The sequence below is a fragment of the Pseudophryne corroboree genome, chromosome 2 (genome assembly GCF_028390025.1).
Source record: "Pseudophryne corroboree isolate aPseCor3 chromosome 2, aPseCor3.hap2, whole genome shotgun sequence".
Classification (NCBI taxonomy): Eukaryota; Metazoa; Chordata; class Amphibia; order Anura; family Myobatrachidae; genus Pseudophryne; species Pseudophryne corroboree.
This window is the reverse complement of record NC_086445.1, coordinates 500886843-500903600: the sequence shown is the minus strand read 5'-3', so window position 1 is coordinate 500903600 and position 16758 is coordinate 500886843. Positions and strand designations below refer to the sequence as shown.

Below are 16758 nucleotides of genomic sequence, written 5' to 3'. Positions count from 1 at the left end.
GTAAATTCTTCAATTATTGCCTAACAACAATGCTGCTTACTGTATATTAAATACTGTAGGCCTAGAAATGTGCATCTCAATATAGTAGTTAAAAACACAGGGGCCTATGTGGATAAGCGAGTTCTATGCACACAAAAAATGGCCACCGACCGTGAACCCCCAGCACGTGGCAGCGCTCGGATATGTAGTGAGATACAGTATGGCATACATTTCACAGTTCAGGGGGCAATGCTGAAGGAGCGTCACAATCCCCTAGCTCAATTACATTGGGATAAGCGAGGTCTACTGTATGCACATTACGGTATACCGAGCTGGATCGCTTAGCAACCTGACAAAATGGCCGCCGACCGTGAACTCCCAGCACGTGGCAGCGCTCGGATATGTAGTGAGATACAGTATGGCATACATTTCACAGTTCAGGGGGCAATGCTGAAGGAGCGTCACAATCCCCTAGCTCAATTACATTGGGATAAGCGAGGTCTACTGTATGCACATTACGGTATACCGAGCTGGATCGCTTAGCAACCTGACAAAATGGCCGCCGACCGTGAACTCCCAGCACGTGGCAGCGCTCGGATATGTAGTGAGATACAATATGGCAGACATTTCACAGTTCAGGGGGCAATGCTGAAGGAGCGTCACAATCCCCTAGCTCAATTACATTGGGATAAGCGAGGTCTATGCACATTACGGTATACCGAGCTGGATCGCTTAGCAACCTGACAACATGGCCGCCGACCGTGAACTCCCAGCACGTGGCAGCGCTCGGATATGTAGTGAGAGATGGTATACATTTTAAAATACACCGGGATAAGTTGTACAGGCCATGGAGCAATGCACAGGGACATTCATCATTTACGTACAGTATATAAATAATTGTAAACCGTAAATGAAAGAATTACCGGTCAAATACTGTATGACGAAACTGTGTCAATGAGCTGGAACAGTATGGCCTGTGAAGAAGTTATCGAAGGCAGAAACGGAGAGCAAATTATCAGGAGATTTCTGAAAGGTCGGAGAAGATCCACACAGCAAGTCTGCCTACGAGGAAACAGCTTTGCAAAGTGGGTAGCGGGGCGGTGACTGAGACGCTCTTTTATTCACATTCACACAAAAGGAATTCTTACCGCTGTGATTGGTGCCAATATAGGCGCATTCATCCTTACACCAATCACAGAGCATACTGTACAGGTACTTTTGAATGTGAATAAAAGAGCCTAATGGGAAATTCATCACTGACAGTATCTAGAGAGATGAATGGAGAGACAGTGACAAGGGGTGAGAGAGAGAGAGAGAGAGAAATTGAGTAAGATGGGTGTTTTTTTTAGAACAGGATGTTGTCCATACAGTAGCAACCAATCAAATATTACCTACTGTACTGTATTATCGTCTGTAAGTGTAACTAGATACTGTAAATGTTAATGTGGGATGTGATCGGTTGCTACTGTATGGGCAATATCACCAGTTCAAACAAAAACAATTTTCATCCGATTTCTACGCATTTGCCAGAAAAATCTGATGAAAAGTGCTACTCTGATGGCATCAGATCAATGTCAGTAATAATTCTTACCACTAAATGCAGCAGCATCATCATCATCCTCCTCCTCCTCCGTGGCCTGTTCCAGTGTAGGGCCTGTGAAAAAAAACATTAATGTGAAAAAAAAAAAAGGTTAATTCCAGGAAATACACATACCCTCCAACATGGTACAAAATGCTCTGGTTCTGGACTTCCCTCTTAATTTATTATTGCCATCACCTGTGAAGAAACAGCTTTCTTATCATATAACTAGTTCAACACAGGTGATGGAAATCATAAATTAAGAGGGAAGTCTAGAAACAGAGCAGTGCGGCGGGTCATGTTGGAGGGTCTGCATACAGAAACATAGAATTTGATGACAAATACTGTAAGAACCACTTTGCCCATCTAATCTGCCTCTTTTTTTTAACCTTTTTTTTACATCAAACCTTATAACAATTTTCCCCAAACATCACATGATGCAAAGATAAATAAATAAAAAAATAAATAAAAAAAGAGGTGCAAGATGGAATTGTGATTGGGCCCTCCCAACCACCCTTATGTTATATAAACAGGGTCTGCCACACGACTGTGGCTGAAATGACTGGTTGGTTTGGGCCCCCACCAAAAAAAGAAGCAATCAATCTCTCCTTGCTCAAACTGGCTCTACAGAGGCACGATGTACCGGACTGGACTTACTTAATGGGTGCAGTGTGGTGAGGGACAGAGAGTCCTGGTCCTCCTCCTCCTCCTCCGCCACCGCCTGTGACAGTGTAGGGCCTGTGAAAGCAAAAAATCCATGAAATATACTTTTGTATTCTGTGTTGAATACAGTAAAGCAAAAATTCAGTCAGGAATTGGAGGAGGAGAGTAAATTTCGCACACAGAGACGAGAATGTCGAGGCCAGAATCAGGGGGTAGTGGAGGAGGGTTAGGATACCGTACCTCACCCTGTTGGGATTGCTGCAATCAGGATGCCACTGTCGGTCACCTGACCGCTAGAATCCTGACTGCTGGTCACGCAAACCCAACCCATTGGTTTAACACAATGTACAGTACAGTACAATACTGCAGTTTACTTACCAAGTTGGGGAGAGGGTTTTTCATCCTCACTGTCAATAATTACTGAGTTGAAAATAAAAAAATATTATAAACAAAATACAGTAGAGTACAGTTACTACAAAATTGCACAGTAGTACAGTGCTACAGGAGGCAGAGATATATTCATAATACAGTAGGAGCAGAATGACTGTCCAGCGGTAGGGGACATACAGTACTGTATTTAAAAGACCTGCTGTCTGGATCCCGACATTCAGAATGCAGAGTGTGGATTCAGAGTATGATTGGAGGGTTAGGCTAGTGGAGGGTGGGTCGGATGCACAATTTTGGGCACCATAATACAAAATGGATATCGTGGAACTACAAAAGGTTTAGAGGCGGGCGACCAAAGTGATGAAGTGGATTGAGAAGATGGAATACAAGGAAAGGCAGGCTAGGCATGTTTACATTGGAAAAGAGGAGATTAAGAGGGGACATGATTAACCTTTACAAATATACTGTATACAGTAAGGGGACAATACACAGGAACGGTTTTTGATAAGATGGACACAGAGGACACGTGCACAGTAACTCTTGTTGAAGTAGAGGCGATTTCGCACAGAGGCGAAAAGGGGTCTTCACAGTGAGTTAAATACTGTACAGTACATGTTTGGAATTCCCTGCCTGAAAAGTAATAAAAGTGGACTTGGTCAATACTTTTAAGAATGGGCTTGAGAAAATCCTACTGTACTTACTATAATCTGGCTCCTCTTCCCCCGAATCAATGGGAATGAGCTCCTCCTCTGTATCAATTACGAGGCGGTCTGTGTGTAAAAGATGACAAGTATTGTAAAATACAAAAATTACAGTAATACTGTAGGAAACTAGTGTGTCTGTAACAAAAAGTAATTATTACCACTTCCGGAGCTCTCGGATGCAGCAGCAGGTGGTGGTGGTGGTGGTGTTGGTACTGTGGGAAAAAAAATAACAGTACTGTAAGTGAAGCTGTCAATTGGAAACATGTACTGTACAGTATCCAGGACACATGTACAGTAGTGTAACAACGATGACAGTAGCACCAGAATTCTCGTTACACAATACCTGGCAGCGCAGCAGGTGGTGGTGGTGGTGGTGGTGGTGGTGGTACTGTGGGGAAAAAAATAACAGTACTGTAAGTGAAGCTGTCAATTGGAAACATGTACTGCACAGTATCCAGGACACATGTACAGTAGTGTAACAACGATGACAGTAGCACCAGAATTCTCGTTACACAATACCTGGCAGCGCAGCAGGTGGTGGTGGTGGTGGTACTGTGGGAAAAAAAATAACAGTACTGTAAGTGAAGCTGTCAATTGGAAACATGTACTGTACAGTATCCAGGACACATGTACAGTAGTGTAACAACGATGACAGTAGCACCAGAATTCTCGTTACACAATACCTGGCAGCGCAGCAGGTGGTGGTGGTGGTGGTACTGTGGGAAAAAAAATAACAGTACTGTAAGTGAAGCTGTCAATTGGAAACATGTACTGTACAGTATCCAGGACACATGTACAGTAGTGTAACAACGATGACAGTAGCACCAGAATTCTCGTTACACAATACCTGGCAGCGCAGCAGGTGGTGGTGGTGGTGGTACTGTGGGAAAAAAAATAACAGTACTGTAAGTGAAGCTGTCAATTGGAAACATGTACTGTACAGTATCCAGGACACATGTACAGTAGTGTAACAACGATGACAGTAGCACCAGAATTCTCGTTACACAATACCTGGCAGCGCAGCAGGTGGTGGTGGTGGTGGCACTGTGGGAAAAAAAATAACAGTACTGTAAGTGAAGCTGTCAATTGGAAACATGTACTGTACAGTATCCAGGACACATGTACAGTAGTGTAACAACGATGACAGTAGCACCAGAATTCTCGTTACACAATACCTGGCAGCGCAGCAGGTGGTGGTGGTGGTGGTACTGTGGGAAAAAAAATAACAGTACTGTAAGTGAAGCTGTCAATTGGAAACATGTACTGTACAGTATCCAGGACACATGTACAGTAGTGTAACAACGATGACAGTAGCACCAGAATTCTCGTTACACAATACCTGGCAGCGCAGCAGGTGGTGGTGGTGGTGGTGGTGGTACTGTGGGAAAAAAAATAACAGTACTGTAAGTGAAGCTGTCAATTGGAAACATGTACTGCACAGTATCCAGGACACATGTACAGTAGTGTAACAACGATGACAGTAGCACCAGAATTCTCGTTACACAATACCTGGCAGCGCAGCAGGTGGTGGTGGTGGTGGTACTGTGGGAAAAAAAATAACAGTACTGTAAGTGAAGCTGTCAATTTGAAACATGTACTGCACAGTATCCAGGACCAAAAAGGGGTCCGGCCAATAAACAATCTGCATCAGAGAAGCAAGATACAGTATGCTTAAAGTATACAGTACTATATACTACAGTAGATCGCCAACAAACGTAAATTAACAAACAACTATCACTGGAATTTACCATCCTCATCCCGTAGCGAAGCACGGGTATTCAGCTATCTACAATGTTATTTATACTTTGTGTTTAATATTTACATTTAGTTTTGTAAACAGACATTCTTAACATTAACGGATTGCAGCGAGTTATCTGTGATGGTCAGGACAGGGGGTTGGGACTATAGAAATCACTATGTACTGTACACTACTGTATTTGACAATACTTACCAGCTTGGCGGCGCCTGTCCCGCCTCCTGTGACGTCGTGCTACCAGCCCTGTAAAAATATATATACAGTATAATGGCAGCATACTGTACAGCCAATGAAATTCAACATTGACAGCATCTTTATGACATCACAATAAATGGAATTGTTCATTCTAGTACCCTGCACCTAATCACTCAGGAGGGCATAGTGTACTGTACTGTCTTCAAAACTTAAGGGGCACATTTCTAAATGTGACATACAGTATACTTACAGTATCGCTACAGTACAGTAGGTCCAGGGTATTAGACAGAACACTACCTTTATAGACATTGTAACACACATAAGCATTGCCCTTATAAACATTATGACACACATCAGCATGCAGCCCTCCCACCCTTAACCATCTCAGTACTGTTCATTACATTACAAATTGATTTCATGACAGATGATGCAGTACTCACCTGAATTCATCTTATTCACGTCATGTCACAGTAGTGCAGTTTATTCACGTCACAGTACTGTCCTTGCTTCACGTTGTGTCACACAGTAGAGCACCGTATTCACGTCACAGTACTGTCCTTGATTCACGTTGTGTCACACAGTAGAGCACCGTATTCACGTCACAGTACTGTCCTTGATTCACGTTGTGTCACACAGTAGAGCACCGTATTCACGTCACAGTACTGTCCTTGATTCACGTTGTGTCACACAGTAGAGCACCGTATTCACGTCACAGTACTGTCCTTGATTCACGTTGTGTCACACAGTAGAGCACCTTATTCACGTTACTGTACGTCACAGTAGTGCAGTAGTATATCCACATTACGTCACAAAGTAGAGATCTGCCAGTCATGAACCTTATGCAAGAGTAATGCACGTCAGAACACATTAGGCCACTGTAACATCCCTTAGAATAATTTCTGCCAAAGTAACATCCCTTAGAACACTGTACTATCTGAAACACAAATTTCGGCACACTGCACGACACACTGCAATTAAACCACACAATGCACTGCACGACTGCGTGATATGACAAACTGCACATTTCCCTGCAAAATATGATACAATGTACACTACACAAAAAACTGCAATTACCACATGTGTATACAGTACACTGCACGACAGTGCTGGCCCTAGCCAGGTACAGATACAGCCGCAGTCACGCAAAATATAGGCATGCCGCATATCATTTTAATCAGCAGAAGCTGCTGGTGCCCCTAAGCATAGCAAATGCCCTAGGCATTTGCCTACTGTAGTTTGCCTATGCCTAAGGCCGGCTCTGCTGCACGATGTGATTCACTATGTATTACACTCACTGCACAATACCATATACTGAATGTACACTGCATGACACGCTGCAATTACGCAGCACGATACACTGTGATACATTGCATATACTGTACACTGCATGATACTGTACACTGCACAATCGTAGACCACCTGGATTGTAAAGAACTACTGTATATACACAAGTTTAAAAAAATAACAATTGTTTTTGTAAAACGCATGTCGATCTTTTTCCATGTCAACTTAACGACCATGTCAACCTACAGTAACTGGTGTCAACCAATTTCAAAAGCCGCACCATCTAGGTCGACGCAAAAAAACAAATTGACCTTTTGACCCGGGTTAATGTTTGGTCCTTGTTTAACCATTTGTTTACCACAAATACTGTACAGTGCTGTATAGACCGGATACCTGCTGCTACAGCAGCCCCTGCTATAATGTACTGTACCTGTAACTACAGTAACTTAAAGTACAGTAATCTACAGTAATGTACTGTACTTACAATCCCTTATGGCCTGCAGGCGTCGTGGGGTCCTCCTCACGAGGTCGCTCCATCTCCTCTGGAGAGACCTCACCGTTCTCCTCCGGTTGTAGGTCCGGAGGATATCCCTGCTGGCCCTCCTATATGCCCTAACTTTCTCCTCGTTGCTGGCGAGAGTTCTGTCCCGCCAGCGAACGAGGAGACGCAGCTCACCCAGAGCATAGGGACGGTCACGTACTACAGGTACAGCAGCCATGCTTATGCTCAATGAGCGATCCAGACGTCGTGCGTCTCAGACGTCGTGCGTCTCAGACGTCGTGCGTTCCAGGCATTCAACGTACAGTACTGTAGTTACTGTACTTTGTGACAGTTTCCCTTAGTTTTACATATGCCCTTTCTTTGACCACAGTATTTTCCACTGTCTTGCCCTACGCCCTTCCCTCCTGGGAGCCTTCACAGGTCTTATGCTATACACAAATACCGAAGATGCACAGTCCGTCAGAATACACTCATTTCATTCACGCTGTTTGGGTGCATTTAGCGTAAAGAATCGCTCCTGCAGATGTACTTTGATTTATGTGAAACCTGTGTGCATCCTTCCATTGGATGTACTGTATTGGAGAGAAAAAAAAAATGTTAAAGTGAATGTCACGGGAACACATTAAAAATAAGGTTGGCACTTCCTTCCCATTGGTGTTGGTTTACAGTATGCCGTAGTGTACTCGGACGCTCATGTAATTGCATTTCAAAGGCACAGTATTTTCCATCGTCTCCCCCCTACCCCCATCGCCCTTCCCCCCTGGGGGCCTGCACAGGGAGGAAATTCAGGTCCTGTGCAATGCACAAACGCTGAAGATCTACAGTACTGTTTTGCTTAGTTGGTAGCGCCAGAATACACTCATTTCATTCACGCTGTTTGGGTGCATTTAGCGTAAAGAATCGCTCCTGCAGATGTACTTTGATTTATGTGAAACCTGTGTGCATCCTTCCATTGACTGTCTTACAATGTAAATAAAATAATACAGTGCATTATTACAGAAAAAAAAAAAAAAAAGAAAGAAAGCACATCATGTCTCGAACCCTGGACCCCCAGTGAGGGAGGTGGGAGCCTTCACCCCTAACCCACGACGCCTCATGAGAGATTTCTAATTTCATGTGTGAAAGTACTGCAAACAGCGCCCGGCCCTCGCCCCATTGCTGTTGGTTTATGCCTTAGAGGACTCGGACGCTCGCATTTGTAAAGCACGGTGTTTTCCTCCGCCTCCTGCTAGCCTGTTGCCCTTCCCCCATGGGAGCCTGCACAGATCATGCAGTAGACAGGGAGGGAATGCAGGTCATGTGCAATACACAAACGCCCACTGTAGTACTATTTTGCTCACTTACAGTACCGTACTGTAGGTTGCATTTAGCGTAAAGAATCGCTCCTGCAGATGTACTTTGATTTATGTGAAACCTGTGTGCATCCTTCCATTGGATGTACTGTATTGGAGAGAAAAAAAAAATGTTAAAGTGAATGTCACGGGAACACATTAAAAATAAGGTTGGCACTTCCTTCCCATTGGTGTTGGTTTACAGTATGCCGTAGTGTACTCGGACGCTCATGTAATTGCATTTCAAAGGCACAGTATTTTCCATCGTCTCCCCCCTACCCCCATCGCCCTTCCCCCCTGGGGGCCTGCACAGGGAGGAAATTCAGGTCCTGTGCAATGCACAAACGCTGAAGATCTACAGTACTGTTTTGCTTAGTTGGTAGCGCCAGAATACACTCATTTCATTCACGCTGTTTGGGTGCATTTAGCGTAAAGAATCGCTCCTGCAGATGTACTTTGATTTATGTGAAACCTGTGTGCATCCTTCCATTGACTGTCTTACAATGTAAATAAAATAATACAGTGCATTATTACAGAAAAAAAAAAAAAAAGAAAGAAAGCACATCATGTCTCGAACCCTGGACCCCCAGTGAGGGAGGTGGGAGCCTTCACCCCTAACCCACGACGCCTCATGAGAGATTTCTAATTTCATGTGTGAAAGTACTGCAAACAGCGCCCGGCCCTCGCCCCATTGCTGTTGGTTTATGCCTTAGAGGACTCGGACGCTCGCATTTGTAAAGCACGGTGTTTTCCTCCGCCTCCTGCTAGCCTGTTGCCCTTCCCCCATGGGAGCCTGCACAGATCATGCAGTAGACAGGGAGGGAATGCAGGTCATGTGCAATACACAAACGCCCACTGTAGTACTATTTTGCTCACTTACAGTACCGTACTGTAGGTTGCATTTAGCGTAAAGAATCGCTCCTGCAGATGTACTTTGATTTATGTGAAACCTGTGTGCATCCTTCCATTGGATGTACTGTATTGGAGAGAAAAAAAAAAATGTTAAAGTGAATGTCACGGGAACACATTAAAAATAAGGTTGGCACTTCCTTCCCATTGGTGTTGGTTTACAGTATGCCGTAGTGTACTCGGACGCTCATGTAATTGCATTTCAAAGGCACAGTATTTTCCATCGTCTCCCCCCTACCCCCATCGCCCTTCCCCCCTGGGGGCCTGCACAGGGAGGAAATTCAGGTCCTGTGCAATGCACAAACGCTGAAGATCTACAGTACTGTTTTGCTTAGTTGGTAGCGCCAGAATACACTCATTTCATTCACGCTGTTTGGGTGCATTTAGCGTAAAGAATCGCTCCTGCAGATGTACTTTGATTTATGTGAAACCTGTGTGCATCCTTCCATTGACTGTCTTACAATGGAAATAAAATAATACAGTGCATTATTACAGAAAAAAAAAAAAAAAAAAGAAAGCACATCATGTCTCGAACCCTGGACCCCCAGCGAGGGAGGTGGGAGCCTTCACCCCTAGCCCACGACGCCTCATGAGAGATTTCTAATTTCATGTGTGAAAGTACTGCAAACAGCGCCCGGCCCTCGCCCCATTGCTGTTGGTTTATGCCTTAGAGGACTCGGACGCTCGCATTTGTAAAGCACGGTGTTTTCCTCCGCCTCCTGCTAGTCCTCCATTCCCATTATGCATTAGCGAACTCAGACGCTCATACAGTATATTTCATATTTTAAAAAGCACGGTGTTTATACATTGTACTGTACATTATTCCTTTTACACAATTACAATTACTGTAGTTGCGTCTCCATACACATACAGTACTGTACTCCATACTTTTTCCACCGCTTCCCGTTACGCCTACAGTATTGCCAGAGCTGTAGATCAATCCGCCGCTATACTGTACGATCGAAAGTACTGGATTAGTGGAGCATTAGCCACACAGTGGTGGAGATGTGTAATGCATGATGAGTATCTAGATCGTCTCAACGCGCCTGCCTGTGATTAAACTCAGCTATCGCCTTAGCGTGGCTAAACGCCCGTCTCGGCGGAGAAACAGTCAAGATAAAGTTGGCTACATCTGTAGATGCGGAGGAAGGCCTCCAAGTCCTGATTCACCCTCTCGGTTTGACCATTGGTCTGAGGATGGTAAGCCGTGGAAAACTTTAGCTTGACTTGAAGGACTTGACATAAACTTCGCCAGAATTTGGCTGTGAATTGAACTCCTCGATCTGAGATAATTTCTTCAGGAAGACCGTGGAGTCGGAAGATCTCTTGTATGAATACTTGAGCCAACTTGGAAGCTGACGGAAGACCGGTGAGAGGAATGAAGTGTGCCATCTTGGTGAACCGGTCAACTACCACCCAGATGGTATTGAACTTGTTGCACATGGGTAAGTCTGTAATGAAATCCATCGACAAGTGAGTCCATGGTCGACGGGGAACGGATAGTGGAACCAGTTGCCCCGCAGGCGACTGGCGGGATACTTTATGTTGGGCACACTTTGGGCAAGATGCAATAAACTCCAAGACGTCCTTTTTCAGAGTTGGCCACCAATAGGACCTAGAGATAAACTCCAGGGTTTTTTGGATACCTGTATGTCCGGCAAAACGGGAAGCATGGGCCCAATGCATGAGCTTCTTCCTTAGCATCGGCTTCACAAAACTTTTCCCTGATGGGGGCGTAGAGTCCATCCCTACCGTGGAGAATGCCAACGGATTTATAATAGGATGCTTGTCTGAAGACTCTGACTCATTTTCTTGCTCCCATGAGCGGGAAAGGGCATCGGCCTTGCGATTCTGAGAGCCCGGACAGAACTGGAGTTTAAAGTCGAACCTGGAAAAGAAAAGTGCCCATCTGGCCTGACGAGGGTTGAGACATTGTGCGCCCTTCAGGTATAAAAGGTTCTTGTGGTCTGTAAGTATGGTGATTGAATGAGAAGCTCCCTCCAACAGATACCTCCACTCTTCTAGAGCGAGCTTGATGGCTAGCAACTCCTGGTCGCCAATGGCATAGTTGCGCTCAGCTGGGGAGAACTTCCGGGAGAAGAAACTGCAAGGGTGTAAATGGCCATCTTTAGCCCTCTGAGATAACACCGCTCCTACTCCAACGGAGGAGGCATCCACCTCTAAGATGAAAGGAGAGTCGATGTCAGGCTGTTTCAGAACAGGCGCAGAGATGAACCTTTGTTTTAAAAGATGAAATGCTTGCATGGCTTCTTCCGACCACTTGGACGGGTTAGCACCCTTCTTAGTGAAAGCAGTAATAGGCGCCACAATGGTGGAAAAGTCTCGTATAAACTTTCGGTAATAGTTGGCGAACCCTAAGAACCTCTGGACCCCTTTGAGGGTTAAGGGTACCGGCCAATTTTGGATTGCTTGTAGTTTCTCAGGATCCATCTCTAGTCCGGAACCGGACACAATGTACCCTAGAAACGGAATGGACTTGACTTCAAAGACGCATTTTTCTAATTTGCAATAGAGATGATTGACACGGAGACGGGACAGAACCTCTTTAACCCAAAAACGATGTTCCTCTAAATCGTTGGCAAAAATGAGGATATCGTCTAGATAGACCACGACATGACGGTATAGAATGTCTCTGAAGATCTCATTGACAAAATGCTGGAAGACAGCTGGAGCATTGCTCAATCCGAAGGGCATGACGAGGTACTCATAATGTCCGTCACGGGTGTTAAAGGCGGTCTTCCACTCGTCACCCTCACGGATCCGGATGAGATTGTATGCACCTCGCAAGTCCAGCTTTGTAAAGATGGTAGCTCCGCTAACTCTGTCAAAGAGCTCAGTAATCAGGGGTAAAGGATAACGGTTCTTGATGGTAATGTCGTTCAAACCTCTGTAGTCGATGCACGGCCGCAGACCACCATCTTTCTTTTTTACAAAAAAGAAGCCTGCGCCGGCTGGAGAAGAAGAAGGTCGAATGAACCCCTTTGCTAGGTTCTCTTTAATATATTCCTCCATAGAATGCGTCTCAGGCAGAGACAACGGATAAGTTCGGCCTCGAGGTGGAACCTTCCCTGGAACGAGATCAATCGGACAGTCCCATTCTCTATGAGGAGGAAGGATATCAGCAGAAGCTTTACTGAACACATCCGTGAAATCTTGATATGGAGGAGGTGGAACATCAGACGACCTGGGGGAGGAAGAACAGACAGGCAATACTTTAAACAAACATGTCTCAGCACAGGAGGAACCCCATGCCAGGATTTGCGTAGTCGTCCAATCAATTGTAGGATTGTGAAGACGGAGCCATGGAAGGCCCAGGACCACAGGATGTGTGGCTCTTGGAATCACTAAAAAAGAAATAAGTTCGGAATGAAGAACTCCCACTCTCAGACGAACTGGTAGAGTCCTTAAAGAAATAACTGCATCAAAAATTTTGCAGCCATCCACGGCAGTTAAAGAAATGGACGAAGGAAGTCTCTCGGTGGGTAGGGACCACCGTTTAACATAGGCTTCGGTAATAAAGTTCCCAGCCGCTCCGGAATCAAGGAGGGCAATGACGTTCCGATAACGTTGAGCAACTTGAAGCGAGACTGGGAGATTACAATCTTGAGGAGATGGAGAGGAGATCATTACTCCTAGCCGGCCCTCTCCTTGGCGAGCTAGGATTTGGAGTTTCCCGGACGTTTGGGACAGGCATTAATGGTGTGAGACGGAGCTGCACAATAGAGACAGAGAAACTCGGAGAGACGTCTTCGGTGCTCAGCAGGAGTTAAACGGGAACGGCCAAGTTGCATGGGCTCATCTTTAGATGGTGACAGTTGACGAGGAGGAGGAGCAGAAGATTTTGGAGCAGATGATCTTCCACGCTCAGTTGCTCTCTCTCTGAAACGTAAATCAACTTTCGTGCAGAGTGAGATTAGCTCATCTAACTTAGAAGGTAAGTCTCTGGTAGCTAACTCATCTTTAATACGCTCAGATAAGCCATGCCAGAATGCAGCATACAGGGCCTCGTCGTTCCATGCCAGTTCGGATGCCAGGATCTGGAACTGTATCAGATATTGTCCTACAGTACGTGACCCCTGGCGTAAACGGAGAATCTCGGATGAAGCTGAGGTTACCCGGCCTGGCTCGTCGAAGATGCGCCTGAATGTTGACACGAAGGCAGTGTAGGAAGATAGCAGGGTGTCGGACCTCTCCCATAACGGTGATGCCCAATCAAGGGCTGAGCCACTGAGAAGAGAAATAATGTAGGCAATTTTTGTACGGTCACTGGGAAAATTGCCAGGTTGTAGCTCAAACTGAATCTCACACTGGTTGAGAAATCCCCTGCAGAATCTTGGAGATCCGTCAAATTTTGCTGGCGTTGGAAGATGAAGACGTGGAGCAGAAGTGGGTAAGGTGGGTGGGGTTATAGCTGGAGTCACTGTGGTTGACGCACCAGACGCGCCTGATCCACGGAGAGTTGTCTGAATCCCATCCAGCCGAGTAGAGAGATCCTGGAGACAGCGGATGATGTGGCCCTGTGCAGCCTCCTGATGTTCTAGTCGGGCTGCAAGTTCTTGCATCGGCCTGGCCGCTTGATCCTGGTCTCCGGCTGGATTCATTAGGTCAGTGCTTACTGTCACAACTGAGGGCCTGAGCTGACGGGAGGCAGCCTCAGTTGTAGGGGCTGAGATGTACCGGAACCTGGGAGGTTGTATCAGACCCCTGGACATGTAAGTAACATGAATAATAACTGCCCGAAGGCGTGACCACGACAACTTGGATAAAAGTCAATGATGTTTATTATGACAACTCCGCAACACAGCAGCAGTAAAAGAAAACGTAAAAGTCAGCAAAGAATAAATACAGTTCCTGGGTACTACAGGATGGCAGGAGCCACAGGGCACTGGTAGTGTGAGATAGTTCTTATGATCTTCTAGATGGAAAGTCCTTACCAGGCCCGACTGTAGCAATGGAGATAACCCAGGATTGTGCCAGCTGGTGTTCCAGGAAAAGCTGGGTTGCTGAAGATAAAACAGCTGCTGTGGATACTGGCTGGAACCAGACTGTTGTTAGCACGGAGTGGATACTGGCTGGAACCAGTTAAATAATAAATGAACTTGGGAGCGATGAAATATGAACTGAAATGTAGAACTTGAGAGCGGAGAAATAATAATACCGGTGGAGAGTGGTAAAGTGTAGAAAGGACACTGGCCCTTTAAGGGAAGCTGTACTCTGCTGGAAGCTGAGCTGGAAGCAGGTAATGTTGTAGCTGGAAACAGATGAATCCACAATGGATTGGAGAGTCAGGCTACACCGCAGGTGGAATGCTGGTGCGGGTCTCTATGGTGGAAGTCTTGAGACAGGAGCTGGAACCTGGAAGACAATCACAGGAGAGAGACAAACAGGAACTAGGTTTGACAACCAAAGCACTGACGCCTTCCTTGCTCAGGCACAGTGTATTTATACCTGCAGCAAGGAAGGGATTGGCTAGGCAATTATGCAGATTAACAATACTGACAACAGATTGGAGGAAATGATCAGCTGACAGAATCCAAGATGGCTGCGCCCATGCAGACACTTGGAGGGAAGTTTGGTTTGTAATCCATGTGGTAATGAAAACAGTAATGGCGGCGCCGGCCACTGGAGACAGGAGACGCCAGGCTGACAAGTGCACATCCAACCACGCGGACACAGCGGAGGCCGCGGCTGACGTAATCGCCACTCTGACACTCTGCATGCAGAAGCTCAGGGACGGCGGCGGAGGCCGCGGGAGACGCCATGCCAGATGTAATAAGGCGTTACTGTGACAGCGTCTCAGAGAGACAGGAGAGGATGCAGGAATGTGAACATTAGGATAACAGATGGGATCCGGTCCTGGAGCGCTGAGCCAGCCTTAGGAGGCATCTGATGGGTAAGAAATGGCGTCCAGATACCCGGATCGTGACAATAGGTATGGCAGTGAAAAGGTACTGTTTATCTTTCCCAGTACATAATCAACAATGTACATAATGGTGACCACTTCAGAGGAAAAGGAATTTGCATTAGCTGACAAAACATCCATACTCAATCTGTTAGTCGAAAATATTACTGTCTGAATTCTGTAAGCATCTGCTAGAATGAGAGAATGAGAGCTGTATAACTCATTAACAGAAATACTGACATACACCATCTATACATAATGTTTAAATGTTTGTACTCTCTATACAGAGGTATTAAAATGATCTTTACCCTGTACATATTGAATCATATAAACAAAACTATAATTGTGACTTTAATAGTTTTGACTTTAATGGTTTGTGTATCCCATGCATTTTAATTGGCTCTGAGTACTTTTATGACCTTAAGGTCAAAGTTAAAGAAGTACTTTTTTTTTCCTGTTGGCAAAGGATAAAGCAATTGGTATTTTCATATGCTGACGTACAGCAATTTTTAGACATATTGTATGCAGGATTTCACTGTTAATGTTTTTACCACTGTTGTTTCCAGTTGTAAAGTGCATTGGAATTTGTTGCGCTATATAAGAAACGGTTTATAAATAAATAATAAATAAATAAACATATTTACATCAGTAAACTGCAAAATTATACAAAACAAACCCTCAGATATTATCACTGTAAAGAGACAGAGCATCGCAACAACTGCTGACCCTTCTAGAGGTAGCGATTAACAATATAAAAGTCTAGCTTGAATTCCAGGTCCATCAAATTATAAGAAAAAAGGACCTATTCATTATCTGGTATGGGCCATTACCAGGGGGGCAACAGGGCCGTCCGTCCTGGGACCCCCACACAGAGATGGCCCCCAGAGTGCCCGGAATTACTTGGACCCTAGAGTAGTGCTAGCGTCATCCTCCTCTGCGGCTCAGCTGTACTGTATACAGCGTTTGAGGTGGAGGTTAAGTGCAGACATGTCTCACAGACTGTTGCAAGACAAATGTGTGCAGAGCATACAGCAGATCTGAAGTATTCGGTCAGGCTGGAATGGACGCTGCAGAATGCCTAATATTCAGCAGTCTCTGAAAACTGAAAGTTTTTTTGAGTTTGCTTGCAGGAACTGACACCATCTTCGAATGGCATTGTTTCCCAGAACCTCGCTCCTTCCCATGGGAAGGAAACCCAGGTTGCAAACTCAGCTTAATCAGCAGGGGTAAGTATCATAGCTACTTCCGTAGCTACACATTTACATAGTTACATAGTCAGTGAGGTTGAAAAGAGGCAAAATGCCCATCGGGTTCAACCTGTGTTCTGTGTTAATCTGTTCATATTATAATGTGCCTGCTGGAGTAATGGTTTAGTACTAATTGACAGCTATGAAACTTACTACACCCAGATAATTTAATGTCAATATGTTAAATGCTATAGCCCTGGATACATTTTCCAGTTAGAAATTTGTCCAATCCGTTTTTAAATGCATTTACAGAGTCTGCCATTATTACCTTCTCCGGCAGGGAGTTCCAAATCTTTATT

The 16758-nt window shown here is 45.1% G+C and overlaps 1 long non-coding RNA gene across 1 annotated transcript; it reads right to left on the bottom strand.

The window, feature by feature from the left end:
- Positions 1–1570: 1570 nt before the first annotated feature.
- On the bottom strand, positions 1571–3373 carry LOC135050920 (uncharacterized). The gene is made up of 4 exons (XR_010241923.1): positions 3310–3373; positions 2600–2641; positions 2216–2296; positions 1571–1633 (listed from the first exon to the last, which is right to left on the bottom strand). It is a non-coding gene; the product is annotated as an uncharacterized LOC135050920 (long non-coding RNA).
- Positions 3374–16758: the final 13385 nt, after the last annotated feature.